Consider the following 27699-nt stretch of genomic DNA (forward strand, 5'->3'; position numbering starts at 1 on the left):
TAGGTTCTGATGATGAAGAATATTTTAATCAGCAGTGAAGGTCAAAATGACAAAGTTCCACGATCAGAGTAAACATATGAAATAAAAAATAAAAAATAAAGAAAAAAAAATTTTTTGAAAGGACTTTTTTTTAAAGGAATTTAAACAAAAGTCCTTTTAAAGAGATAGTTGGCTGTTTAAACCAATAGTACAACTCACTGAGAGAATCGCCACATTATTTATTGGGGTAGAAAGGACCTTGAATGTAGAAAGACCTATTCTGCAGAGGAAAAAGTAGAATCACTAACAGGCCTCATGCCTTGCACAGCCAGTGGCTAGAATCCCTGCCTCATGAGACCCTGAGCTAGAAGGCCGCTAGAACCATCTCAACTATGTTAGTCTTTCTTGGAAGCCAACAAGTGTTTGCCCAGTTAAGAGCGTGGTAACAATCAGTCACATTATGCTATAATGATTGTCGATATCATTAAAAGCCTTGTCAATTACTTTTTGAGTAACCCTCACCCCAACATAGAGAAATTTATCTGTGGTTCACCTCTTTGCAATACCTCATTGATGTTCCACATTTACCATAGCCAAATACAAAAACAAAACAAAACAAAAAAGCTTTTTATTAACAAAGTGTTCAGAAGGGGGCGCCACTGTAAACAATGAGAGTTTTCGCTGCCCGGACAATTTTGTTGCAGAAACAGCTGAAAGCAATCGGGTCAGACAGAGCCAAGGGCTGGAGGGATTTTTAAAATGACAAAAACCGAACCAAATCTAACCAAAACAAAAATCAAAACCAATGGCCAAGATTTCAAGTTTGCTACTAAAGGTATGACATTCTCCTAAGACATGCGAGTGACTTGATCACTTTATTTATATATTTATATTTGAAGAAGAAGGAACTATTTGATGCAGCAAATCCACGTTGGTTAAAAATTAACAATTATGGGGGCTCCTGGGTTGCTCAGTGGTTTAGGCCGCTGCCTTCGGTTGAGGTCATGATTACAGGGTCCTGGGATGGAGCCCCACATCGGGCTCTCTGCTCAGCGGAGAGCCTGCTTCCCCCCTCTCTCTCTGCCTCCCTCTCTACCTACTTGTGATCTGTCTGTCAAATGGGTAAATAATATCTTTAAAAAAAGAATTACTAGATGTGAAATACATCGAGGGTATGGGAAGGAAAATGATTTCACGTGATCTGACTAGGAAGTGGTTGAAGCCTGAATTAAAGTGCTATAAAAAGAGTAAAGACCTGGGAAATATATGGGGTAAAAATCCCTAGAAAAACAGCAATAATAACTGGCTGCTCTTTATTGACCAGATCCTGCGATAGGCAAAGAAGAGCTGGTTTTAGCCAGAAGATGATCTCCGTTTGTCTTCATGATCTGGCATTTCCTGCAAGCCAGGCATGGGGCTCTGCACTAGAGCTGCAAATGCTGGGGGCCCTCATTGTCCCTTTTCTCTTCTCAGGGGGACATCTGGCATGTCCATGGTGCAGTGTGACAAGCTTTACCACAGGGAGATAAAAGACTGCCAAGGGTAGGTGGGAGCTGGGAAAAGCCACTTAGGAACAGATTTTCAGAGGAGGTGATAGACAAGGGCAAAGCGAAGAATGAGGATGAGTGTGTCAAGTTTCAAAGTGCCAGGAGGCAGCACAGTGCATTCGGGAAACTACAGCAAGTTCATGACAACCGACAGCTGATCTGGCAGCATCACCTGGGGATGGAGGCTGAGCCCCGGGGTTAACACGGGGGTGATATGGTTTGTATACTATGGCGAGGAGGTGAGGTACTACACTGTGGGGGCACAGGGAGCTACCGGAGGATTTCAAATATCAGAATCATAACCATAATAGAGTATTTAATTGCATCCTAGCTTTAATCAAGTGTAAGATGCACTATAGTTTATTTTCGACTAAGAAAGAGAAATGCTGTCAGTTAAAGTAGGATATGTCATCAAGTGCAAGGTGAGTGCCACCTTAAGAGATATTAAAATGGGGGGGGGACAAATCTTAGAACAAGTAACTTGTGTTAGTAGAATAATTAAGTAAGATCCAACACTTGGATCAACTAAAGAAGTGATTATTGCTTACCATGTGCCCCAAACTATATTAAGTCCTAGAACAAGAGACGTGCTCATCTTGATGCCCCGCAGCTGTTAGACCCAAGGTACAGAGGGCAGTAGCCAACGGCCAGCAGGCCCCAAGTGCCATTTGCAAACTCTAAGAGCAACAGCCTTTGAAAGAGGAAACGGTTGAGAGTGGGCTTGCTGATGTAGAGAATTACTAGCTGGGAGTGTAGGAAAATTGACACAGAATCGGAATTGATGCCCCTACATGACAGAGTTGGTGAAACTTCCCTTCTCAGAGATCTTGAGGCTCCTCTGAAATGAATTTTTCATTTTGGAAAGAACATACAGGATGAATATGATCTGTTTGAGTTCCTGGTTCTCTCATTAGGACTGTTTCTTAGGCTTCACTGGCACAAGAAAAGGGTTTTGATAATCCAGGTAAATCCTGACAAAAGCAAAGCACGGGATCTATGAAAATCTAACCACTCAGAGGAGAACAACATATAAAGGGCCAGGCCAACCTGAACCTGCAGGATAGGTAAGGCTGGTCTGGCAAGGGGTTAGAGGGGAAGTGCCCATCACCTGCTAGAAGAGCTAGAGAAGACCCCTTCCGGAGAGACCACCAGGAGAGGAGAGCTGTAGGTTCTGATGATGAAGAATATTTTAATCAGCAGAGAAGGTCAAAATGACAAAGTTCCACGATCAGAGTAAACATATGAAATAAAAAATAAAAAATAAAGAAAAAAGAATTTTTTGAAAGGACTTTTTTTTAAAGGAATTTAAACAAAAGTCCTTTTAAAGAGACAGTTGGCTGTTTAAACCAATAGTACAACTCACTGAGAGAATCGCCACATTATTTATTGGGGTAGAAAGGACCTGGAATGTAGAAAGACCTATTCTGCAGAGGAAAAAATAGAATCACTAACAGGCCTCATGCCTTGCACAGCCAGTGGCTAGAATCCCTGCCTCATGAGACCCTGAGCTAGAAGGCCGCTAGAACCATCTCAACTATGTTAGTCTTTCTTGGAAGCCAACAAGTGTTTGCCCAGTTAAGAGCGTGGTAACAATCAGTCACGTTATGCTATAATGATTGTCGATATCATTAAAAGCCTTGTCAATTACTTTTTGAGTAACCCTCACCCCAACATAGAGAAATTTATCTGTGGTTTACCTCTTAGCAATACCTTATTGATGTTCCACATTTACCATAGCCAAATACAAAAACAAAACAAAACAAAAAAGCTTTTTATTAACAAAGTGTTCAGAAGGGGGCGCCACTGTAAACAATGAGAGTTTTCGCTGCCCGGACAATTTTGTTGCAGAAACAGCTGAAAGCAATCGGGTCAGACAGAGCCAAGGGCTGGAGGGATTTTTAAAATGACAAAAACCGAACCAAATCTAACCAAAACAAAAATCAAAACCAATGGCCAAGATTTCAAGTTTGCTACTAAAGGTATGACATTCTCCTAAGACATGCGAGTGACTTGATCACTTTATTTATATATTTATATTTGAAGAAGAAGGAACTATTTGATGCAGCAAATCCACGTTGCTTAAAAATTAACAATTATGGGGGCTCCTGGGTTGCTCAGTGGTTTAGGCCGCTGCCTTCGGTTGAGGTCATGATTACAGGGTCCTGGGATGGAGCCCCACATCGGGCTCTCTGCTCAGCGGAGAGCCTGCTTCCCCCCTCTCTCTCTGCCTCCCTCTCTACCTACTTGTGATCTGTCTGTCAAATGGGTAAATAATATCTTTAAAAAAAGAATTACTAGATGTGAAATACATCGAGGGTATGGGAAGGAAAATGATTTCACGTGATCTGACTAGGAAGTGGTTGAAGCCTGAATTAAAGTGCTATAAAAAGAGTAAAGACCTGGGAAATATATGGGGTAAAAATCCCTAGAAAAACAGCAATAATAACTGGCTGCTCTTTATTGACCAGATCCTGCGATAGGCAAAGAAGAGCTGGTTTTAGCCAGAAGATGATCTCCGTTTGTCTTCATGATCTGGCATTTCCTGCAAGCCAGGCATGGGGCTCTGCACTAGAGCTGCAAATGCTGGGGGCCCTCATTGTCCCTTTTCTCTTCTCAGGGGGACATCTGGCATGTCCATGGTGCAGTGTGACAAGCTTTACCACAGGGAGATAAAAGACTGCCAAGGGTAGGTGGGAGCTGGGAAAAGCCACTTAGGAACAGATTTTCAGAGGAGGTGATAGACAAGGGCAAAGCGAAGAATGAGGATGAGTGTGTCAAGTTTCAAAGTGCCAGGAGGCAGCACAGTGCATTCGGGAAACTACAGCAAGTTCATGACAACCGACAGCTGATCTGGCAGCATCACCTGGGGATGGAGGCTGAGCCCCGGGGTTAACACTGGGGGTGAGAAGGTTTGTATACTATGGCGAGGAGGTGAGGTACTACACTGTGGGGGCACAGGGAGCTACCGGAGGATTTCAAATATCAGAATCATAACCATAATAGAGTATTTAATTGCATCCTAGCTTTAATCAAGTGTAAGATGCACTATAGTTTATTTTCGAATAAGAAAGAGAAATGCTGTCAGTTAAAGTAGGATATGTCATCAAGTGCAAGGTGAGTGCCACCTTAAGAGATATTAAAATGGGGGGGGGGACAAATCTTAGAACAAGTAAATTGTGTTAGTAGAATAATTAAGAAAGATCCAACACTTGGATCAACTAAAGAAGTGATTATTGCTTACCATGTGCCCCAAACTATATTAAGTCCTAGAACAAGAGACGTGCTCATCTTGATGCCCCGCAGCTGTTAGACCCAAGGTACAGAGGGCAGTAGCCAACGGCAAGCAGGCCCCAAGTGCCATTTGCAAACTCTAAGAGCAACTGCCTTTGAAAGAGGAAATGGTTGAGAGTGGGCTTGCTGATGTAGAGAATTACTAGCTGGGAGTGTAGGAAAATTGACACAGAATCGGAATTGATGCCCCTACATGACAGAGTTGGTGAAACTTCCCTTCTCAGAGATCTTGAGGCTCCTCTGAAATGAATTTTTCATTTTGGACAGAACATACAGGATGAATATGATCTGTTTGAGTTCCTGGTTCTCTCATTAGGACTGTTTCTTAGGCTTCACTGGCACAAGAAAAGGGTTTTGATAATCCAGGTAAATCCTGACAAAAGCAAAGCACGGGATCTATGATAATCTAACCACTCAGAGGAGAACAACATATAAAGGGCCAGGCCAACCTGAACCTGCAGGATAGGTAAGGCTGGTCTGGCAAGGGGTTAGAGGGGAAGTGCCCATCACCTGCTAGAAGAGCTAGAGAAGACCCCTTCCGGAGAGACCACCAGGAGAGGAGAGCTGTAGGTTCTGATGATGAAGAATATTTTAATCAGCAGAGAAGGTCAAAATGACAAAGTTCCACGATCAGAGTAAACATATGAAATAAAAAATAAAAAATAAAGAAAAAAGAATTTTTTGAAAGGACTTTTTTTTAAAGGAATTTAAACAAAAGTCCTTTTAAAGAGACAGTTGGCTGTTTAAACCAATAGTACAACTCACTGAGAGAATCGCCACATTATTTATTGGGGTAGAAAGGACCTGGAATGTAGAAAGACCTATTCTGCAGAGGAAAAAATAGAATCACTAACAGGCCTCATGCCTTGCACAGCCAGTGGCTAGAATCCCTGCCTCATGAGACCCTGAGCTAGAAGGCCGCTAGAACCATCTCAACTATGTTAGTCTTTCTTGGAAGCCAACAAGTGTTTGCCCAGTTAAGAGCGTGGTAACAATCAGTCACGTTATGCTATAATGATTGTCGATATCATTAAAAGCCTTGTCAATTACTTTTTGAGTAACCCTCACCCCAACATAGAGAAATTTATCTGTGGTTCACCTCTTTGCAATACCTCATTGATGTTCCACATTTACCATAGCCAAATACAAAAACAAAACAAAACAAAAAAGCTTTTTATTAACAAAGTGTTCAGAAGGGGGCGCCACTGTAAACAATGAGAGTTTTCGCTGCCCGGACAATTTTGTTGCAGAAACAGCTGAAAACAATCGGGTCAGACAGAGCCAAGGGCTGGAGGGATTTTTAAAATGACAAAAACCGAACCAAATCTAACCAAAACAAAAATCAAAACCAATGGCCAAGATTTCAAGTTTGCTACTAAAGGTATGACATTCTCCTAAGACATGCGAGTGACTTGATCACTTTATTTATATATTTATATTTGAAGAAGAAGGAACTATTTGATGCAGCAAATCCACGTTGCTTAAAAATTAACAATTATGGGGGCTCCTGGGTTGCTCAATGGTTTAGGCCGCTGCCTTCGGTTGAGGTCATGATTACAGGGTCATGGGATGGAGCCCCACATCGGGCTCTCTGCTCAGCGGAGAGCCTGCTTCTCCCCTCTCTCTCTGCCTCCCTCTCTACCTACTTGTGATCTGTCTGTCAAATGGGTAAATAATATCTTTAAAAAAAGAATTACTAGATGTGAAATACATCGAGGGTATGGGAAGGAAAATGATTTCACCTGATCTGACTAGGAAGTGGTTGAAGCCTGAATTAAAGTGCTATAAAAAGAGTAAAGACCTGGGAAATATATGGGGTAAAAATCCCTAGAAAAACAGCAATAATAACTGGCTGCTCTTTATTGACCAGATCCTGCGATAGGCAAAGAAGAGCTGGTTTTAGCCAGAAGATGATCTCCGTTTGTCTTCATGATCTGGCATTTCCTGCAAGCCAGGCATGGGGCTCTGCACTAGAGCTGCAAATGCTGGGGGCCCTCATTGTCCCTTTTCTCTTCCCAGGGGGACATCTGGCATGTCCATGGTGCAGTGTGACAAGCTTTACCACAGGGAGATAAAAGACTGCCAAGGGTAGGTGGGAGCTGGGAAAAGCCACTTAGGAACAGATTTTCAGGGGAGGTGATAGACAAGGGCAAAGCGAAGAATGAGGATGAGTGTGTCAAGATTCAAAGTGCCAGGAGGCAGCACAGTGCATTCGGGAAACTACAGCAAGTTCATGACAACCGACAGCTGATCTGGCAGCATCACCTGGGGATGGAGGCTGAGCCCCGGGGTTAACACTCGGGGTGAGAATGTCTGTATACTATGGCGAGGAGGTGAGGTACTACACTGTGGGGGCACAGGGAGCTACCGGAGGATTTCAAATATCAGAATCATAACCATAATAGAGTATTTAATTGCATCCTAGATCTCATCAAGTGTTAGATGCACTATAGTTTATGTTCGACTAAGAAAGAGAAATGCTGTCAGTTAAAGTAGGATATGTTCAAGTGCAAGGTGAGTGCCACCTTAAGCGATATTAAAATGGGGGGGACAAATCTTAGTACAAGTAAATTGTGTTAGTAGAATAATTAAGAAAGATCCAACACTTGGATCAACTAAAGAAGTGATTATTGCTTACCATTTGCCCCAAACTATATTAAGTCCTAGAACAAGAGACGTGCTCATCTTGATGCCCTGAAGCTGTTAGACCCAAGGTACAGAGGGGAGTAGCCAACGACAGCAGGCCCCAAGTGCCATGTGCAGACTCTAAGAGCAACTGCCTTTGAAAGAGGAAACGGTTGAGAGTGTGCTTTGAGAGGTAGAGAATTACTAGCTGGGAAAGTAGGACAATTGACACAGATTCGGAATTGATGCCCCTACATGACAGAGTTGGTGAAACTTCCCTTCTCAGAGATCTTGAGGCTCCTCTGAAATGAATTTTTTATTTTGGACAGAACACTCAGGATAAATATGATCTGATTGAGTTCCTGGTTCTATCATTAGGACTGTTTCTTAGGATTCACTGGCACAAGAAAAGGGTTTTGATAATCCAGGTAAATCCTGACAAAAGCCAAGCACGGGATCTATGAAAATCTAACCACTCAGAGGAGAACAACAGATAAAGGGCCAGGCCGACCTGACCCTGCAGGATAGGTAATGCTGGTCTGGCAACAGGTGAAGAGGGGAAGTGCCCATCACCTGCTGGAAGAGCTAGAGAAGACCCCTTCCGGAGAGACCACCAGGAGAGGAGAGCAGTAGGTTCTGATGATGAAGAATATTTTAATCAGCAGAGAAGGTCAAAATGACAAAGTTCCATGATCAGAGTAAACAAATGGGATAAAAAATAAAATATAAAGAAAAAAGAATTTTTTGAAAGTACTTTTTTTTAAAGGAATTTAAACAAAAGTCCTTTTAAAGAGACAGTTGGCTGTTTAAACCAATAGTACAACTCACTGAGAGAATCGCCACATTATTTATTGGGGTAGAAAGGACCTGGAATGTAGAAAGACCTATTCTGCAGAGGAAAAAATAGAATCACTAACAGGCCTCATGCCTTGCACAGCCAGTGGCTAGAATCACTGCCTCATGAGACCTTGTGCTAGAAGACCGCTAGAACCATCTCAACTATGTTAGTCTTTCTAGGAAGCCAACAAGTGTTTGAGCAGTTAAGAGCGTGTAAACAATCAGTCATGTTATGTTATAATGATTGTCGATATCTTTAAAAGCCTTGTCAAGTTCCTTTTTGAGTAACCCTCACCCCACCCTTAGAGAAATTTATCTGTGGTTCACCTCTTTGAAATACCTCATGGTTGTTCCACATTTACTATAGCCCGAAAAAAAAAAAAAAAGCTTTTTATTAACAAAGTGTTCAGAAGGGGGCGCCACTGTAAACAATGAGAGTTTTCACTCCAGGGACAATTTTGTTGCAGAAACAGCTGAAAGCAATCAGGTCAGACAGAGCCAAGGGCTGGAGGGATTTTTAAAATGACAAAAACCGAACCAAATCTAACCAAAACAAAAATCAAAACCAATGGCCACGATTTCAAGATTGCTACAAAGGTATGACATTCTCCTAAGACATGCGAGTGACTTGATCACTTTATTTATATATTTATATTTGAAGAAGAAGGAACTATTGGATGCAGCAAATCCACGTTGGTTAAAAATTACCAGATATGGGGGCTTCTGGGTGGCTCAGTGGTTTAGGCCTCTGCCTTCGGCTCAGGTCATGATTTCAGGGTCCTGGGATGGAGCCCCACATTGGGATCTCTGCTCAGCGGGGAGCCTCCTTCCCCCCTCTCTCTCTGCCTCCCTCTCTAACTACTTGTAATCTGTCTGTCAAATGGGTAAATAAGATCTTAAAAAAAAGAATTACTAGATGTGAAATACATCGAGGGTATGGGAAGGAAAATGATTTCACCTGATCTGACTAGGAAGTGGTTGAAGCTTGAATTAAAGTGCTACAAAAAGAGTAAAGACCTGGGAAATATATGGGGTAAAAATCCCTAGAAAAACAGCAATAATAACTGGCTGCTCTTCATAGACCAGATCCTGCGATAGGCAAAGAAGAGCTGGTTTTAGCCAGAAGATGATCTCCGTTTGTCTTCATGATCTGGCATTTCCTGCAAGCCTAGCATTGGGCTCAGCACTAGAGCTGCAAATGCTGGGTCCCTCATTGTCCCTCTTCTCTTCTCAGGGGGACAACGGGCATGTCCATGATGCAGTGTGACAGGCTTTACCACAAGGAGATAAAAGACTGCCAAGGGTAGGTGGTAGCTGGGAAAAGCCACTTAGGAACAGATTTTCAGAGGAGGTGATAGACAAGGGCAAAGCGAAGAATGAGGATGAGTGTGTCAAGTTTCAAAGTGCCAGGAGACAGCACAGTGCATTCGGGAAACTACAGCAAGTTCATGACAACCGACAGCTGATCTGGCAGCATCACCTGGGGATGGAGGCTGAGCCCCGGGGTTAACACTGGGGGTGAGAAGGTTTGTATACTATGGCGAGGAGGTGAGGTACTACACTGTGGGGGCACAGGGAGCTACCGGAAAATTTTAAATATCAGAATCGTAACCGTAGTGGAGTATTTAATTGCATCCTAGCTTTCATCAAGGGTAAGATGCACTATAGTTTATGTTCGACTAAGAAAGAGAAATGCTGTCAGTTAAAGTAGGATATGTCATCAAGTGCAAGGTGAGTGCCACCTTAAGAGATATTAAAATGGGGGGAGGGGACAAATCTTAGAACAAGTAAATTGTGGTAGTAGAATAATTAAGAAAGATCCAACACTTGGATCAACTAAAGTAGTGATTATTGCTTACCATGTGCCCCAAACTATATTAAGTCCTAGAACAAGAGACGTGCTCATCTTGATGCCCCGCAGCTGTTAGACCCAAGGTACAGAGGGCAGTAGCCAACGACCAGCAGGCCCCAAGTGCCATGTGCAGACTCTAGGAGCAACTGCCTTTGAAAGAGGAAACGGTTGAGAGTGGGCTTTCTGATGTAGAGAATTACTAGCTGGGAAAGTAGGAAAATTGACACCGAATCGGAATTGATGCCCCTACATGACAGAGTTGGTGAAACTTCCCTTCTCAGAGATCTTGAGGCTCCTCTGAAATGAATTTTTCATTTTGGACAGAACATTCAGGATAAATATGATCTGTTTGAGTTCCTGGTTCTCATTAGGACTGTTTCTTAGGCTTCACTGGCACAAGAAAAGGGTTTTGATAATCCAGGTAAATCCTGACAAAAGCAAAGCACGGGATCTATGAAAATCTAACCACTCAGAGGAGAACAACAGATAAAGGGCCAGGCCGACCTGACCCTGCAGGATAGGTAAGGCTGGTCTGGCAACAGGGGTAGAGGGGAAGTGCCCATCACCTGCTAGAAGAGCTAGAGAAGACCCCTTCCGGAGAGACCACCAGGAGAGGAGAGCAGTAGGTGCTGATGATGAAGAATATTTTAACCAGCAGAGAAGGTCAAAATGACAAAGTTCCACGATCAGAGTAAACATATGGGATAAAAAATAAAAAATAAAGAAAAAAGATTTTTTTGAAAGGACTTTTTTTTAAAGGAATTTAAACAAAAGTCCTTTTAAAGAGACAGTTGGCTGTTTAAACAAATAGTACAACTCGCTGAGAGAAACGCCACATTATTTATTGGGGTAGAAAAGACCTGGAATGTAGAAAGACCTATTCTGCAGAGGAAAAAATAGAATCACTAACAGGCCTCATGCCTTGCACAGCCAGTGGCTAGAGTCCCTGCCTCATGAGACCCTGTGTTAGAAGGCCGCTAGAACCATCTCAATGATGTTAGTCTTTCTTGGAAGCCAACAAGTGTATTCCCAATTAAGAGCACGGTAACAATCATTCACGTTATGTTATAATGATTGTCGATATCTTTAAAAGCCTTGTCAAGTTCCTTTTTGAGTAACCCTCACCCCACCCTTAGAGAAATTTATCTGTGGTTCACCTCTTTGAAATACCTCATGGTTGTTCCACATTTACCATAGCCCGAAAAAAAAAAAAAAGCTTTTTATTAACAAAGTGTTCAGAAGGGGGCGCCACTGTAAACAATGAGAGTTTTCGCTCCAGGGACAATTTTGTTGCAGAAACAGCTGAAAGCAATGAGGTCAGACAGAGCCAAGGGCTGGAGGGATTTTTAAAATGACAAAAACCGAACCAAATCTAACCAAAACAAAAATCAAAACCAATGGCCACGATTTCAAGATTGCTACTAAAGGTATGACATTCTCCTAAGACATGCGAGTGACTTGATCACTTTATTTATATATTTATATTTGAAGAAGAAGGAACTATTGGATGCAGCAAATCCACGTTGGTTAAAAATTACCAGATATGGGGGCTCCTGGGTGGCTCAGTGGTTTAGGCCTCTGCCTTCGGCTCAGGTCATGATTTCAGGGTCCTGGGATGGAGCCCCACATTGGGATCTCTGCTCAGCGGGGAGCCTCCTTCCCCCCTCTCTCTCTGCCTCCCTCTCTAACTACTTGTAATCTGTCTGTCAAATGGGTAAATAAGATCTTAAAAAAAAGAATTACTAGATGTGAAATACATAGAGGGTATGGGAAGGAAAATGATTTCACCTGATCTGACTAGGAAGTGGTTGAAGCCTGAATTAAAGTGCTATAAAAAGAGTAAAGACCTGGGAAATATATGGGGTAAAAATCCCTAGAAAAACAGCAATAATAACTGGCTGCTCTTTATTGACCAGATCCTGCGATAGGCAAAGAAGAGCTGGTTTTAGCCAGAAGATGATCTCCGTTTGTCTTCATGATCTGGCATTTCCTGCAAGCCAGGCATGGGGCTCTGCACTAGAGCTGCAAATGCTGGGGGCCCTCATTGTCCCTTTTCTCTTCTCAGGGGGACATCTGGCATGTCCATGGTGCAGTGTGACAAGCTTTACCACAGGGAGATAAAAGACTGCCAAGGGTAGGTGGGAGCTGGGAAAAGCCACTTAGGAACAGATTTTCAGAGGAGGTGATAGACAAGGGCAAAGCGAAGAATGAGGATGAGTGTGTCAAGTTTCAAAGTGCCAGGAGGCAGCACAGTGCATTCGGGAAACTACAGCAAGTTCATGACAACCGACAGCTGATCTGGCAGCATCACCTGGAGATGGAGGCTGAGCCCCGGGGTTAACACGGGGGTGATATGGTTTGTATACTATGGCGAGGAGGTGAGGTACTACACTGTGGGGGCACAGGGAGCTACCGGAGGATTTCAAATATCAGAATCATAACCATAATAGAGTATTTAATTGCATCCTAGCTTTAATCAAGTGTAAGATGCACTATAGTTTATTTTCGACTAAGAAAGAGAAATGCTGTCAGTTAAAGTAGGATATGTCATCAAGTGCAAGGTGAGTGCCACCTTAAGAGATATTAAAATGGGGGGGGGACAAATCTTAGAACAAGTAACTTGTGTTAGTAGAATAATTAAGTAAGATCCAACACTTGGATCAACTAAAGAAGTGATTATTGCTTACCATGTGCCCCAAACTATATTAAGTCCTAGAACAAGAGACGTGCTCATCTTGATGCCCCGCAGCTGTTAGACCCAAGGTACAGAGGGCAGTAGCCAACGGCCAGCAGGCCCCAAGTGCCATTTGCAAACTCTAAGAGCAACAGCCTTTGAAAGAGGAAACGGTTGAGAGTGGGCTTGCTGATGTAGAGAATTACTAGCTGGGAGTGTAGGAAAATTGACACAGAATCGGAATTGATGCCCCTACATGACAGAGTTGGTGAAACTTCCCTTCTCAGAGATCTTGAGGCTCCTCTGAAATGAATTTTTCATTTTGGACAGAACATACAGGATGAATATGATCTGTTTGAGTTCCTGGTTCTCTCATTAGGACTGTTTCTTAGGCTTCACTGGCACAAGAAAAGGGTTTTGATAATCCAGGTAAATCCTGACAAAAGCAAAGCACGGGATCTATGAAAATCTAACCACTCAGAGGAGAACAACATATAAAGGGCCAGGCCAACCTGAACCTGCAGGATAGGTAAGGCTGGTCTGGCAAGGGGTTAGAGGGGAAGTGCCCATCACCTGCTAGAAGAGCTAGAGAAGACCCCTTCCGGAGAGACCACCAGGAGAGGAGAGCTGTAGGTTCTGATGATGAAGAATATTTTAATCAGCAGAGAAGGTCAAAATGACAAAGTTCCACGATCAGAGTAAACATATGAAATAAAAAATAAAAAATAAAGAAAAAAGAATTTTTTGAAAGGACTTTTTTTTAAAGGAATTTAAACAAAAGTCCTTTTAAAGAGACAGTTGGCTGTTTAAACCAATAGTACAACTCACTGAGAGAATCGCCACATTATTTATTGGGGTAGAAAGGACCTGGAATGTAGAAAGACCTATTCTGCAGAGGAAAAAATAGAATCACTAACAGGCCTCATGCCTTGCACAGCCAGTGGCTAGAATCCCTGCCTCATGAGACCCTGAGCTAGAAGGCCGCTAGAACCATCTCAACTATGTTAGTCTTTCTTGGAAGCCAACAAGTGTTTGCCCAGTTAAGAGCGTGGTAACAATCAGTCACGTTATGCTATAATGATTGTCGATATCATTAAAAGCCTTGTCAATTACTTTTTGAGTAACCCTCACCCTAACATAGAGAAATTTATCTGTGGTTTACCTCTTAGCAATACCTCATTGATGTTCCACATTTACCATAGCCAAATACAAAAACAAAACAAAACAAAAAAGCTTTTTATTAACAAAGTGTTCAGAAGGGGGCGCCACTGTAAACAATGAGATTTTTCGCTGCCCGGACAATTTTGTTGCAGAAACAGCTGAAAACAATCGGGTCAGACAGAGCCAAGGGCTGGAGGGATTTTTAAAATGACAAAAACCGAACCAAATCTAACCAAAACAAAAATCAAAACCAATGGCCAAGATCAAGTTTGCTACTAAAGGTATGACATTCTCCTAAGACATGCGAGTGACTTGATCACTTTATTTATATATTTATATTTGAAGAAGAAGGAACTATTTGATGCAGCAAATCCACGTTGCTTAAAAATTAACAATTATGGGGGCTCCTGGGTTGCTCAGTGGTTTAGGCCGCTGCCTTCGGTTGAGGTCATGATTACAGGGTCCTGGGATGGAGCCCCACATCGGGCTCTCTGCTCAGCGGAGAGCCTGCTTCCCCCCTCTCTCTCTGCCTCCCTCTCTACCTACTTGTGATCTGTCTGTCAAATGGGTAAATAATATCTTTAAAAAAAGAATTACTAGATGTGAAATACATCGAGGGTATGGGAAGGAAAATGATTTCACGTGATCTGACTAGGAAGTGGTTGAAGCCTGAATTAAAGTGCTATAAAAAGAGTAAAGACCTGGGAAATATATGGGGTAAAAATCCCTAGAAAAACAGCAATAATAACTGGCTGCTCTTTATTGACCAGATCCTGCGATAGGCAAAGAAGAGCTGGTTTTAGCCAGAAGATGATCTCCGTTTGTCTTCATGATCTGGCATTTCCTGCAAGCCAGGCATGGGGCTCTGCACTAGAGCTGCAAATGCTGGGGGCCCTCATTGTCCCTTTTCTCTTCTCAGGGGGACATCTGGCATGTCCATGGTGCAGTGTGACAAGCTTTACCACAGGGAGATAAAAGACTGCCAAGGGTAGGTGGGAGCTGGGAAAAGCCACTTAGGAACAGATTTTCAGAGGAGGTGATAGACAAGGGCAAAGCGAAGAATGAGGATGAGTGTGTCAAGTTTCAAAGTGCCAGGAGGCAGCACAGTGCATTCGGGAAACTACAGCAAGTTCATGACAACCGACAGCTGATCTGGCAGCATCACCTGGGGATGGAGGCTGAGCCCCGGGGTTAACACTGGGGGTGAGAAGGTTTGTATACTATGGCGAGGAGGTGAGGTACTACACTGTGGGGGCACAGGGAGCTACCGGAGGATTTCAAATATCAGAATCATAACCATAATAGAGTATTTAATTGCATCCTAGCTTTAATCAAGTGTAAGATGCACTATAGTTTATTTTCGAATAAGAAAGAGAAATGCTGTCAGTTAAAGTAGGATATGTCATCAAGTGCAAGGTGAGTGCCACCTTAAGAGATATTAAAATGGGGGGGGGACAAATCTTAGAACAAGTAAATTGTGTTAGTAGAATAATTAAGAAAGATCCAACACTTGGATCAACTAAAGAAGTGATTATTGCTTACCATGTGCCCCAAACTATATTAAGTCCTAGAACAAGAGACGTGCTCATCTTGATGCCCCGCAGCTGTTAGACCCAAGGTACAGAGGGCAGTAGCCAACGGCAAGCAGGCCCCAAGTGCCATTTGCAAACTCTAAGAGCAACTGCCTTTGAAAGAGGAAATGGTTGAGAGTGGGCTTGCTGATGTAGAGAATTACTAGCTGGGAGTGTAGGAAAATTGACACAGAATCGGAATTGATGCCCCTACATGACAGAGTTGGTGAAACTTCCCTTCTCAGAGATCTTGAGGCTCCTCTGAAATGAATTTTTCATTTTGGACAGAACATACAGGATGAATATGATCTGTTTGAGTTCCTGGTTCTCTCATTAGGACTGTTTCTTAGGCTTCACTGGCACAAGAAAAGGGTTTTGATAATCCAGGTAAATCCTGACAAAAGCAAAGCACGGGATCTATGAAAATCTAACCACTCAGAGGAGAACAACATATAAAGGGCCAGGCCAACCTGAACCTGCAGGATAGGTAAGGCTGGTCTGGCAAGGGGTTAGAGGGGAAGTGCCCATCACCTGCTAGAAGAGCTAGAGAAGACCCCTTCCGGAGAGACCACCAGGAGAGGAGAGCTGTAGGTTCTGATGATGAAGAATATTTTAATCAGCAGAGAAGGTCAAAATGACAAAGTTCCACGATCAGAGTAAACATATGAAATAAAAAATAAAAAATAAAGAAAAAAGAATTTTTTGAAAGGACTTTTTTTTAAAGGAATTTAAACAAAAGTCCTTTTAAAGAGACAGTTGGCTGTTTAAACCAATAGTACAACTCACTGAGAGAATCGCCACATTATTTATTGGGGTAGAAAGGACCTGGAATGTAGAAAGACCTATTCTGCAGAGGAAAAAATAGAATCACTAACAGGCCTCATGCCTTGCACAGCCAGTGGCTAGAATCCCTGCCTCATGAGACCCTGAGCTAGAAGGCCGCTAGAACCATCTCAACTATGTTAGTCTTTCTTGGAAGCCAACAAGTGTTTGCCCAGTTAAGAGCGTGGTAACAATCAGTCACGTTATGCTATAATGATTGTCGATATCATTAAAAGCCTTGTCAACTACTTTTTGAGTAACCCTCACCCCAACATAGAGAAATTTATCTGTGGTTTACCTCTTAGCAATACCTCATTGATGTTCCACATTTACCATAGCCAAATACAAAAACAAAACAAAACAAAAAAGCTTTTTATTAACAAAGTGTTCAGAAGGGGGCGCCACTGTAAACAATGAGAGTTTTCGCTGCCCGGACAATTTTGTTGCAGAAACAGCTGAAAACAATCGGGTCAGACAGAGCCAAGGGCTGGAGGGATTTTTAAAATGACAAAAACCGAACCAAATCTAACCAAAACAAAAATCAAAACCAATGGCCAAGATCAAGTTTGCTACTAAAGGTATGACATTCTCCTAAGACATGCGAGTGACTTGATCACTTTATTTATATATTTATATTTGAAGAAGAAGGAACTATTTGATGCAGCAAATCCACGTTGCTTAAAAATTAACAATTATGGGGGCTCCTGGGTTGCTCAGTGGTTTAGGCCGCTGCCTTCGATTGAGGTCATGATTACAGGGTCCTGGGATGGAGCCCCACATCGGGCTCTCTGCTCAGCGGAGAGCCTGCTTCCCCCCTCTCTCTCTGCCTCCCTCTCTACCTACTTGTGATCTGTCTGTCAAATTGGTAAATAATATCTTTAAAAAAAGAATTACTAGATGTGAAATACATCGAGGGTATGGGAAGGAAAATGATTTCACGTGATCTGACTAGGAAGTGGTTGAAGCCTGAATTAAAGTGCTATAAAAAGAGTAAAGACCTGGGAAATATATGGGGTAAAAATCCCTAGAAAAACAGCAATAATAACTGGCTGCTCTTTATTGACCAGATCCTGCGATAGGCAAAGAAGAGCTGGTTTTAGCCAGAAGATGATCTCCGTTTGTCTTCATGATCTGGCATTTCCTGCAAGCCAGGCATGGGGCTCTGCACTAGAGCTGCAAATGCTGGGGGCCCTCATTGTCCCTTTTCTCTTCTCAGGGGGACATCTGGCATGTCCATGGTGCAGTGTGACAAGCTTTACCACAGGGAGATAAAAGACTGCCAAGGGTAGGTGGGAGCTGGGAAAAGCCACTTAGGAACAGATTTTCAGAGGAGGTGATAGACAAGGGCAAAGCGAAGAATGAGGATGAGTGTGTCAAGTTTCAAAGTGCCAGGAGGCAGCACAGTGCATTCGGGAAACTACAGCAAGTTCATGACAACCGACAGCTGATCTGGCAGCATCACCTGGGGATGGAGGCTGAGCCCCGGGGTTAACACTGGGGGTGAGAAGGTTTGTATACTATGGCGAGGAGGTGAGGTACTACACTGTGGGGGCACAGGGAGCTACCGGAGGATTTCAAATATCAGAATCATAACCATAATAGAGTATTTAATTGCATCCTAGCTTTAATCAAGTGTAAGATGCACTATAGTTTATTTTCGAATAAGAAAGAGAAATGCTGTCAGTTAAAGTAGGATATGTCATCAAGTGCAAGGTGAGTGCCACCTTAAGAGATATTAAAATGGGGGGGGGACAAATCTTAGAACAAGTAAATTGTGTTAGTAGAATAATTAAGAAAGATCCAACACTTGGATCAACTAAAGAAGTGATTATTGCTTACCATGTGCCCCAAACTATATTAAGTCCTAGAACAAGAGACGTGCTCATCTTGATGCCCCGCAGCTGTTAGACCCAAGGTACAGAGGGCAGTAGCCAACGGCAAGCAGGCCCCAAGTGCCATTTGCAAACTCTAAGAGCAACTGCCTTTGAAAGAGGAAATGGTTGAGCGTGGGCTTGCTGATGTAGAGAATTACTAGCTGGGAGTGTAGGAAAATTGACACAGAATCGGAATTGATGCCCCTACATGACAGAGTTGGTGAAACTTCCCTTCTCAGAGATCTTGAGGCTCCTCTGAAATGAATTTTTCATTTTGGACAGAACATACAGGATGAATATGATCTGTTTGAGTTCCTGGTTCTCTCATTAGGACTGTTTCTTAGGCTTCACTGGCACAAGAAAAGGGTTTTGATAATCCAGGTAAATCCTGACAAAAGCAAAGCACGGGATCTATGATAATCTAACCACTCAGAGGAGAACAACATATAAAGGGCCAGGCCAACCTGAACCTGCAGGATAGGTAAGGCTGGTCTGGCAAGGGGTTAGAGGGGAAGTGCCCATCACCTGCTAGAAGAGATAGAGAAGACCCCTTCCGGAGAGACCACCAGGAGAGGAGAGCTGTAGGTTCTGATGATGAAGAATATTTTAATCAGCAGAGAAGGTCAAAATGACAAAGTTCCACGATCAGAGTAAACATATGAAATAAAAAATAAAAAATAAAGAAAAAAGAATTTTTTGAAAGGACTTTTTTTTAAAGGAATTTAAACAAAAGTCCTTTTAAAGAGACAGTTGGCTGTTTAAACCAATAGTACAACTCACTGAGAGAATCGCCACATTATTTATTGGGGTAGAAAGGACCTGGAATGTAGAAAGACCTATTCTGCAGAGGAAAAAATAGAATCACTAACAGGCCTCATGCCTTGCACAGCCAGTGGCTAGAATCCCTGCCTCATGAGACCCTGAGCTAGAAGGCCGCTAGAACCATCTCAACTATGTTAGTCTTTCTTGGAAGCCAACAAGTGTTTGCCCAGTTAAGAGCGTGGTAACAATCAGTCACGTTATGCTATAATGATTGTCGATATCATTAAAAGCCTTGTCAATTACTTTTTGAGTAACCCTCACCCCAACATAGAGAAATTTATCTGTGGTTCACCTCTTTGCAATACCTCATTGATGTTCCACATTTACCATAGCCAAATACAAAAACAAAACAAAACAAAAAAGCTTTTTATTAACAAAGTGTTCAGAAGGGGGCGCCACTGTAAACAATGAGAGTTTTCGCTGCCCGGACAATTTTGTTGCAGAAACAGCTGAAAGCAATCGGGTCAGACAGAGCCAAGGGCTGGAGGGATTTTTAAAATGACAAAAACCGAACCAAATCTAACCAAAACAAAAATCAAAACCAATGGCCAAGATTTCAAGTTTGCTACTAAAGGTATGACATTCTCCTAAGACATGCGAGTGACTTGATCACTTTATTTATATATTTATATTTGAAGAAGAAGGAACTATTTGATGCAGCAAATCCACGTTGGTTAAAAATTAACAATTATGGGGGCTCCTGGGTTGCTCAGTGGTTTAGGCCGCTGCCTTCGGTTGAGGTCATGATTACAGGGTCATGGGATGGAGCCCCACATCGGGCTCTCTGCTCAGCGGAGAGCCTGCTTCTCCCCTCTCTCTCTGCCTCCCTCTCTACCTACTTGTGATCTGTCTGTCAAATGGGTAAATAATATCTTTAAAAAAAGAATTACTAGATGTGAAATACATCGAGGGTATGGGAAGGAAAATGATTTCACCTGATCTGACTAGGAAGTGGTTGAAGCCTGAATTAAAGTGCTATAAAAAGAGTAAAGACCTGGGAAATATATGGGGTAAAAATCCCTAGAAAAACAGCAATAATAACTGGCTGCTCTTTATTGACCAGATCCTGCGATAGGCAAAGAAGAGCTGGTTTTAGCCAGAAGATGATCTCCGTTTGTCTTCATGATCTGGCATTTCCTGCAAGCCAGGCATGGGGCTCTGCACTAGAGCTGCAAATGCTGGGGGCCCTCATTGTCCCTTTTCTCTTCCCAGGGGGACATCTGGCATGTCCATGGTGCAGTGTGACAAGCTTTACCACAGGGAGATAAAAGACTGCCAAGGGTAGGTGGGAGCTGGGAAAAGCCACTTAGGAACAGATTTTCAGGGGAGGTGATAGACAAGGGCAAAGCGAAGAATGAGGATGAGTGTGTCAAGATTCAAAGTGCCAGGAGGCAGCACAGTGCATTCGGGAAACTACAGCAAGTTCATGACAACCGACAGCTGATCTGGCAGCATCACCTGGGGATGGAGGCTGAGCCCCGGGGTTAACACTCGGGGTGAGAATGTCTGTATACTATGGCGAGGAGGTGAGGTACTACACTGTGGGGGCACAGGGAGCTACCGGAGGATTTCAAATATCAGAATCATAACCATAATAGAGTATTTAATTGCATCCTAGCTTTAATCAAGTGTAAGATGCACTATAGTTTATTTTCGAATAAGAAAGAGAAATGCTGTCAGTTAAAGTAGGATATGTCATCAAGTGCAAGGTGAGTGCCACCTTAAGAGATATTAAAATGGGGGGGGGACAAATCTTAGAACAAGTAAATTGTGTTAGTAGAATAATTAAGAAAGATCCAACACTTGGATCAACTAAAGAAGTGATTATTGCTTACCATGTGCCCCAAACTATATTAAGTCCTAGAACAAGAGACGTGCTCATCTTGATGCCCCGCAGCTGTTAGACCCAAGGTACAGAGGGCAGTAGCCAACGGCAAGCAGGCCCCAAGTGCCATTTGCAAACTCTAAGAGCAACTGCCTTTGAAAGAGGAAATGGTTGAGAGTGGGCTTGCTGATGTAGAGAATTACTAGCTGGGAGTGTAGGAAAATTGACACAGAATCGGAATTGATGCCCCTACATGACAGAGTTGGTGAAACTTCCCTTCTCAGAGATCTTGAGGCTCCTCTGAAATGAATTTTTCATTTTGGACAGAACATACAGGATGAATATGATCTGTTTGAGTTCCTGGTTCTCTCATTAGGACTGTTTCTTAGGCTTCACTGGCACAAGAAAAGGGTTTTGATAATCCAGGTAAATCCTGACAAAAGCAAAGCACGGGATCTATGATAATCTAACCACTCAGAGGAGAACAACATATAAAGGGCCAGGCCAACCTGAACCTGCAGGATAGGTAAGGCTGGTCTGGCAAGGGGTTAGAGGGGAAGTGCCCATCACCTGCTAGAAGAGATAGAGAAGACCCCTTCCGGAGAGACCACCAGGAGAGGAGAGCTGTAGGTTCTGATGATGAAGAATATTTTAATCAGCAGAGAAGGTCAAAATGACAAAGTTCCACGATCAGAGTAAACATATGAAATAAAAAATAAAAAATAAAGAAAAAAGAATTTTTTGAAAGGACTTTTTTTTAAAGGAATTTAAACAAAAGTCCTTTTAAAGAGACAGTTGGCTGTTTAAACCAATAGTACAACTCACTGAGAGAATCGCCACATTATTTATTGGGGTAGAAAGGACCTGGAATGTAGAAAGACCTATTCTGCAGAGGAAAAAATAGAATCACTAACAGGCCTCATGCCTTGCACAGCCAGTGGCTAGAATCCCTGCCTCATGAGACCCTGAGCTAGAAGGCCGCTAGAACCATCTCAACTATGTTAGTCTTTCTTGGAAGCCAACAAGTGTTTGCCCAGTTAAGAGCGTGGTAACAATCAGTCACGTTATGCTATAATGATTGTCGATATCATTAAAAGCCTTGTCAATTACTTTTTGAGTAACCCTCACCCCAACATAGAGAAATTTATCTGTGGTTCACCTCTTTGCAATACCTCATTGATGTTCCACATTTACCATAGCCAAATACAAAAACAAAACAAAACAAAAAAGCTTTTTATTAACAAAGTGTTCAGAAGGGGGCGCCACTGTAAACAATGAGAGTTTTCGCTGCCCGGACAATTTTGTTGCAGAAACAGCTGAAAGCAATCGGGTCAGACAGAGCCAAGGGCTGGAGGGATTTTTAAAATGACAAAAACCGAACCAAATCTAACCAAAACAAAAATCAAAACCAATGGCCAAGATTTCAAGTTTGCTACTAAAGGTATGACATTCTCCTAAGACATGCGAGTGACTTGATCACTTTATTTATATATTTATATTTGAAGAAGAAGGAACTATTTGATGCAGCAAATCCACGTTGGTTAAAAATTAACAATTATGGGGGCTCCTGGGTTGCTCAGTGGTTTAGGCCGCTGCCTTCGGTTGAGGTCATGATTACAGGGTCATGGGATGGAGCCCCACATCGGGCTCTCTGCTCAGCGGAGAGCCTGCTTCTCCCCTCTCTCTCTGCCTCCCTCTCTACCTACTTGTGATCTGTCTGTGAAATGGGTAAATAATATCTTTAAAAAAAGAATTACTAGATGTGAAATACATCGAGGGTATGGGAAGGAAAATGATTTCACCTGATCTGACTAGGAAGTGGTTGAAGCCTGAATTAAAGTGCTATAAAAAGAGTAAAGACCTGGGAAATATATGGGGTAAAAATCCCTAGAAAAACAGCAATAATAACTGGCTGCTCTTTATTGACCAGATCCTGCGATAGGCAAAGAAGAGCTGGTTTTAGCCAGAAGATGATCTCCGTTTGTCTTCATGATCTGGCATTTCCTGCAAGCCAGGCATGGGGCTCTGCACTAGAGCTGCAAATGCTGGGGGCCCTCATTGTCCCTTTTCTCTTCCCAGGGGGACATCTGGCATGTCCATGGTGCAGTGTGACAAGCTTTACCACAGGGAGATAAAAGACTGCCAAGGGTAGGTGGGAGCTGGGAAAAGCCACTTAGGAACAGATTTTCAGGGGAGGTGATAGACAAGGGCAAAGCGAAGAATGAGGATGAGTGTGTCAAGATTCAAAGTGCCAGGAGGCAGCACAGTGCATTCGGGAAACTACAGCAAGTTCATGACAACCGACAGCTGATCTGGCAGCATCACCTGGGGATGGAGGCTGAGCCCCGGGGTTAACACTCGGGGTGAGAATGTCTGTATACTATGGCGAGGAGGTGAGGTACTACACTGTGGGGGCACAGGGAGCTACCGGAGGATTTCAAATATCAGAATCATAACCATAATAGAGTATTTAATTGCATCCTAGATCTCATCAAGTGTTAGATGCACTATAGTTTATGTTCGACTAAGAAAGAGAAATGCTGTCAGTTAAAGTAGGATATGTTCAAGTGCAAGGTGAGTGCCACCTTAAGCGATATTAAAATGGGGGGGACAAATCTTAGTACAAGTAAATTGTGTTAGTAGAATAATTAAGAAAGATCCAACACTTGGATCAACTAAAGAAGTGATTATTGCTTACCATTTGCCCCAAACTATATTAAGTCCTAGAACAAGAGACGTGCTCATCTTGATGCCCTGAAGCTGTTAGACCCAAGGTACAGAGGGGAGTAGCCAACGACAGCAGGCCCCAAGTGCCATGTGCAGACTCTAAGAGCAACTGCCTTTGAAAGAGGAAACGGTTGAGAGTGTGCTTTGAGAGGTAGAGAATTACTAGCTGGGAAAGTAGGACAATTGACACAGATTCGGAATTGATGCCCCTACATGACAGAGTTGGTGAAACTTCCCTTCTCAGAGATCTTGAGGCTCCTCTGAAATGAATTTTTTATTTTGGACAGAACACTCAGGATAAATATGATCTGATTGAGTTCCTGGTTCTATCATTAGGACTGTTTCTTAGGATTCACTGGCACAAGAAAAGGGTTTTGATAATCCAGGTAAATCCTGACAAAAGCCAAGCACGGGATCTATGAAAATCTAACCACTCAGAGGAGAACAACAGATAAAGGGCCAGGCCGACCTGACCCTGCAGGATAGGTAATGCTGGTCTGGCAACAGGTGAAGAGGGGAATTGCCCATCACCTGCTGGAAGAGCTAGAGAAGACCCCTTCCGGAGAGACCACCAGGAGAGGAGAGCAGTAGGTTCTGATGATGAAGAATATTTTAATCAGCAGAGAAGGTCAAAATGACAAAGTTCCATGATCAGAGTAAACAAATGGGATAAAAAATAAAATATAAAGAAAAAAGAATTTTTTGAAAGTACTTTTTTTTAAAGGAATTTAAACAAAAGTCCTTTAAAGAGACAGTTGGCTGTTTAAACCAATAGTACAACTCACTGAGAGAATCGCCACATTATTTATTGGGGTAGAAAGGACCTGGAATGTAGAAAGACCTATTCTGCAGAGGAAAAAATAGAATCACTAACAGGCCTCATGCCTTGCACAGCCAGTGGCTAGAATCACTGCCTCATGAGACCTTGTGCTAGAAGACCGCTAGAACCATCTCAACTATGTTAGTCTTTCTAGGAAGCCAACAAGTGTTTGAGCAGTTAAGAGCGTGTAAACAATCAGTCATGTTATGTTATAATGATTGTCGATATCTTTAAAAGCCTTGTCAAGTTCCTTTTTGAGTAACCCTCACCCCACCCTTAGAGAAATTTATCTGTGGTTCACCTCTTTGAAATACCTCATGGTTGTTCCACATTTACCATAGCCCGAAAAAAAAAAAAAAAGCTTTTTATTAACAAAGTGTTCAGAAGGGGGCGCCACTGTAAACAATGAGAGTTTTCACTCCAGGGACAATTTTGTTGCAGAAACAGCTGAAAGCAATCAGGTCAGACAGAGCCAAGGGCTGGAGGGATTTTTAAAATGACAAAAACCGAACCAAATCTAACCAAAACAAAAATCAAAACCAATGGCCACGATTTCAAGATTGCTACAAAGGTATGACATTCTCCTAAGACATGCGAGTGACTTGATCACTTTATTTATATATTTATATTTGAAGAAGAAGGAACTATTGGATGCAGCAAATCCACGTTGGTTAAAAATTACCAGATATGGGGGCTTCTGGGTGGCTCAGTGGTTTAGGCCTCTGCCTTCGGCTCAGGTCATGATTTCAGGGTCCTGGGATGGAGCCCCACATTGGGATCTCTGCTCAGCGGGGAGCCTCCTTCCCCCCTCTCTCTCTGCCTCCCTCTCTAACTACTTGTAATCTGTCTGTCAAATGGGTAAATAAGATCTTAAAAAAAAGAATTACTAGATGTGAAATACATAGAGGGTATGGGAAGGAAAATGATTTCACCTGATCTGACTAGGAAGTGGTTGAAGCTTGAATTAAAGTGCTACAAAAAGAGTAAAGACCTGGGAAATATATGGGGTAAAAATCCCTAGAAAAACAGCAATAATAACTGGCTGCTCTTCATAGACCAGATCCTGCGATAGGCAAAGAAGAGCTGGTTTTAGCCAGAAGATGATCTCCGTTTGTCTTCATGATCTGGCATTTCCTGCAAGCCTAGCATTGGGCTCAGCACTAGAGCTGCAAATGCTGGGTCCCTCATTGTCCCTCTTCTCTTCTCAGGGGGACAACGGGCATGTCCATGATGCAGTGTGACAGGCTTTACCACAAGGAGATAAAAGACTGCCAAGGGTAGGTGGTAGCTGGGAAAAGCCACTTAGGAACAGATTTTCAGAGGAGGTGATAGACAAGGGCAAAGCGAAGAATGAGGATGAGTGTGTCAAGTTTCAAAGTGCCAGGAGACAGCACAGTGCATTCGGGAAACTACAGCAAGTTCATGACAACCGACAGCTGATCTGGCAGCATCACCTGGGGATGGAGGCTGAGCCCCGGGGTTAACACTGGGGGTGAGAAGGTTTGTATACTATGGCGAGGAGGTGAGGTACTACACTGTGGGGGCACAGGGAGCTACCGGAAAATTTTAAATATCAGAATCGTAACCGTAGTAGAGTATTTAATTGCATCCTAGCTTTCATCAAGGGTAAGATGCACTATAGTTTATGTTCGACTAAGAAAGAGAAATGCTGTCAGTTAAAGTAGGATATGTCATCAAGTGCAAGGTGAGTGCCACCTTAAGAGATATTAAAATGGGGGGAGGGGACAAATCTTAGAACAAGTAAATTGTGGTAGTAGAATAATTAAGAAAGATCCAACACTTGGATCAACTAAAGTAGTGATTATTGCTTACCATGTGCCCCAAACTATATTAAGTCCTAGAACAAGAGACGTGCTCATCTTGATGCCCCGCAGCTGTTAGACCCAAGGTACAGAGGGCAGTAGCCAACGACCAGCAGGCCCCAAGTGCCATGTGCAGACTCTAGGAGCAACTGCCTTTGAAAGAGGAAACGGTTGAGAGTGGGCTTTCTGATGTAGAGAATTACTAGCTGGGAAAGTAGGAAAATTGACACCGAATCGGAATTGATGCCCCTACATGACAGAGTTGGTGAAACTTCCCTTCTCAGAGATCTTGAGGCTCCTCTGAAATGAATTTTTCATTTTGGACAGAACATTCAGGATAAATATGATCTGTTTGAGTTCCTGGTTCTCATTAGGACTGTTTCTTAGGCTTCACTGGCACAAGAAAAGGGTTTTGATAATCCAGGTAAATCCTGACAAAAGCAAAGCACGGGATCTATGAAAATCTAACCACTCAGAGGAGAACAACAGATAAAGGGCCAGGCCGACCTGACCCTGCAGGATAGGTAAGGCTGGTCTGGCAACAGGGGTAGAGGGGAAGTGCCCATCACCTGCTAGAAGAGCTAGAGAAGACCCCTTCCGGAGAGACCACCAGGAGAGGAGAGCAGTAGGTGCTGATGATGAAGAATATTTTAACCAGCAGAGAAGGTCAAAATGACAAAGTTCCACGATCAGAGTAAACATATGGGATAAAAAATAAAAAATAAAGAAAAAAGATTTTTTTGAAAGGACTTTTTTTTAAAGGAATTTAAACAAAAGTCCTTTTAAAGAGACAGTTGGCTGTTTAAACAAATAGTACAACTCGCTGAGAGAAACGCCACATTATTTATTGGGGTAGAAAAGACCTGGAATGTAGAAAGACCTATTCTGCAGAGGAAAAAATAGAATCACTAACAGGCCTCATGCCTTGCACAGCCAGTGGCTAGAGTCCCTGCCTCATGAGACCCTGTGTTAGAAGGCCGCTAGAACCATCTCAATGATGTTAGTCTTTCTTGGAAGCCAACAAGTGTATTCCCAATTAAGAGCACGGTAACAATCATTCACGTTATGTTATAATGATTGTCGATATCTTTAAAAGCCTTGTCAAGTTCCTTTTTGAGTAACCCTCACCCCACCCTTAGAGAAATTTATCTGTGGTTCACCTCTTTGAAATACCTCATGGTTGTTCCACATTTACCATAGCCCGAAAAAAAAAAAAAAAGCTTTTTATTAACAAAGTGTTCAGAAGGGGGCGCCACTGTAAACAATGAGAGTTTTCGCTCCAGGGACAATTTTGTTGCAGAAACAGCTGAAAGCAATCAGGTCAGACAGAGCCAAGGGCTGGAGGGATTTTTAAAATGACAAAAACCGAACCAAATCTAACCAAAACAAAAATCAAAACCAATGGCCACGATTTCAAGATTGCTACTAAAGGTATGACATTCTCCTAAG

The sequence above is a fragment of the Mustela nivalis genome, assembly GCF_964662115.1.
Source record: "Mustela nivalis genome assembly, chromosome: 3".
Lineage (NCBI taxonomy): Eukaryota > Metazoa > Chordata > Mammalia > Carnivora > Mustelidae > Mustela > Mustela nivalis.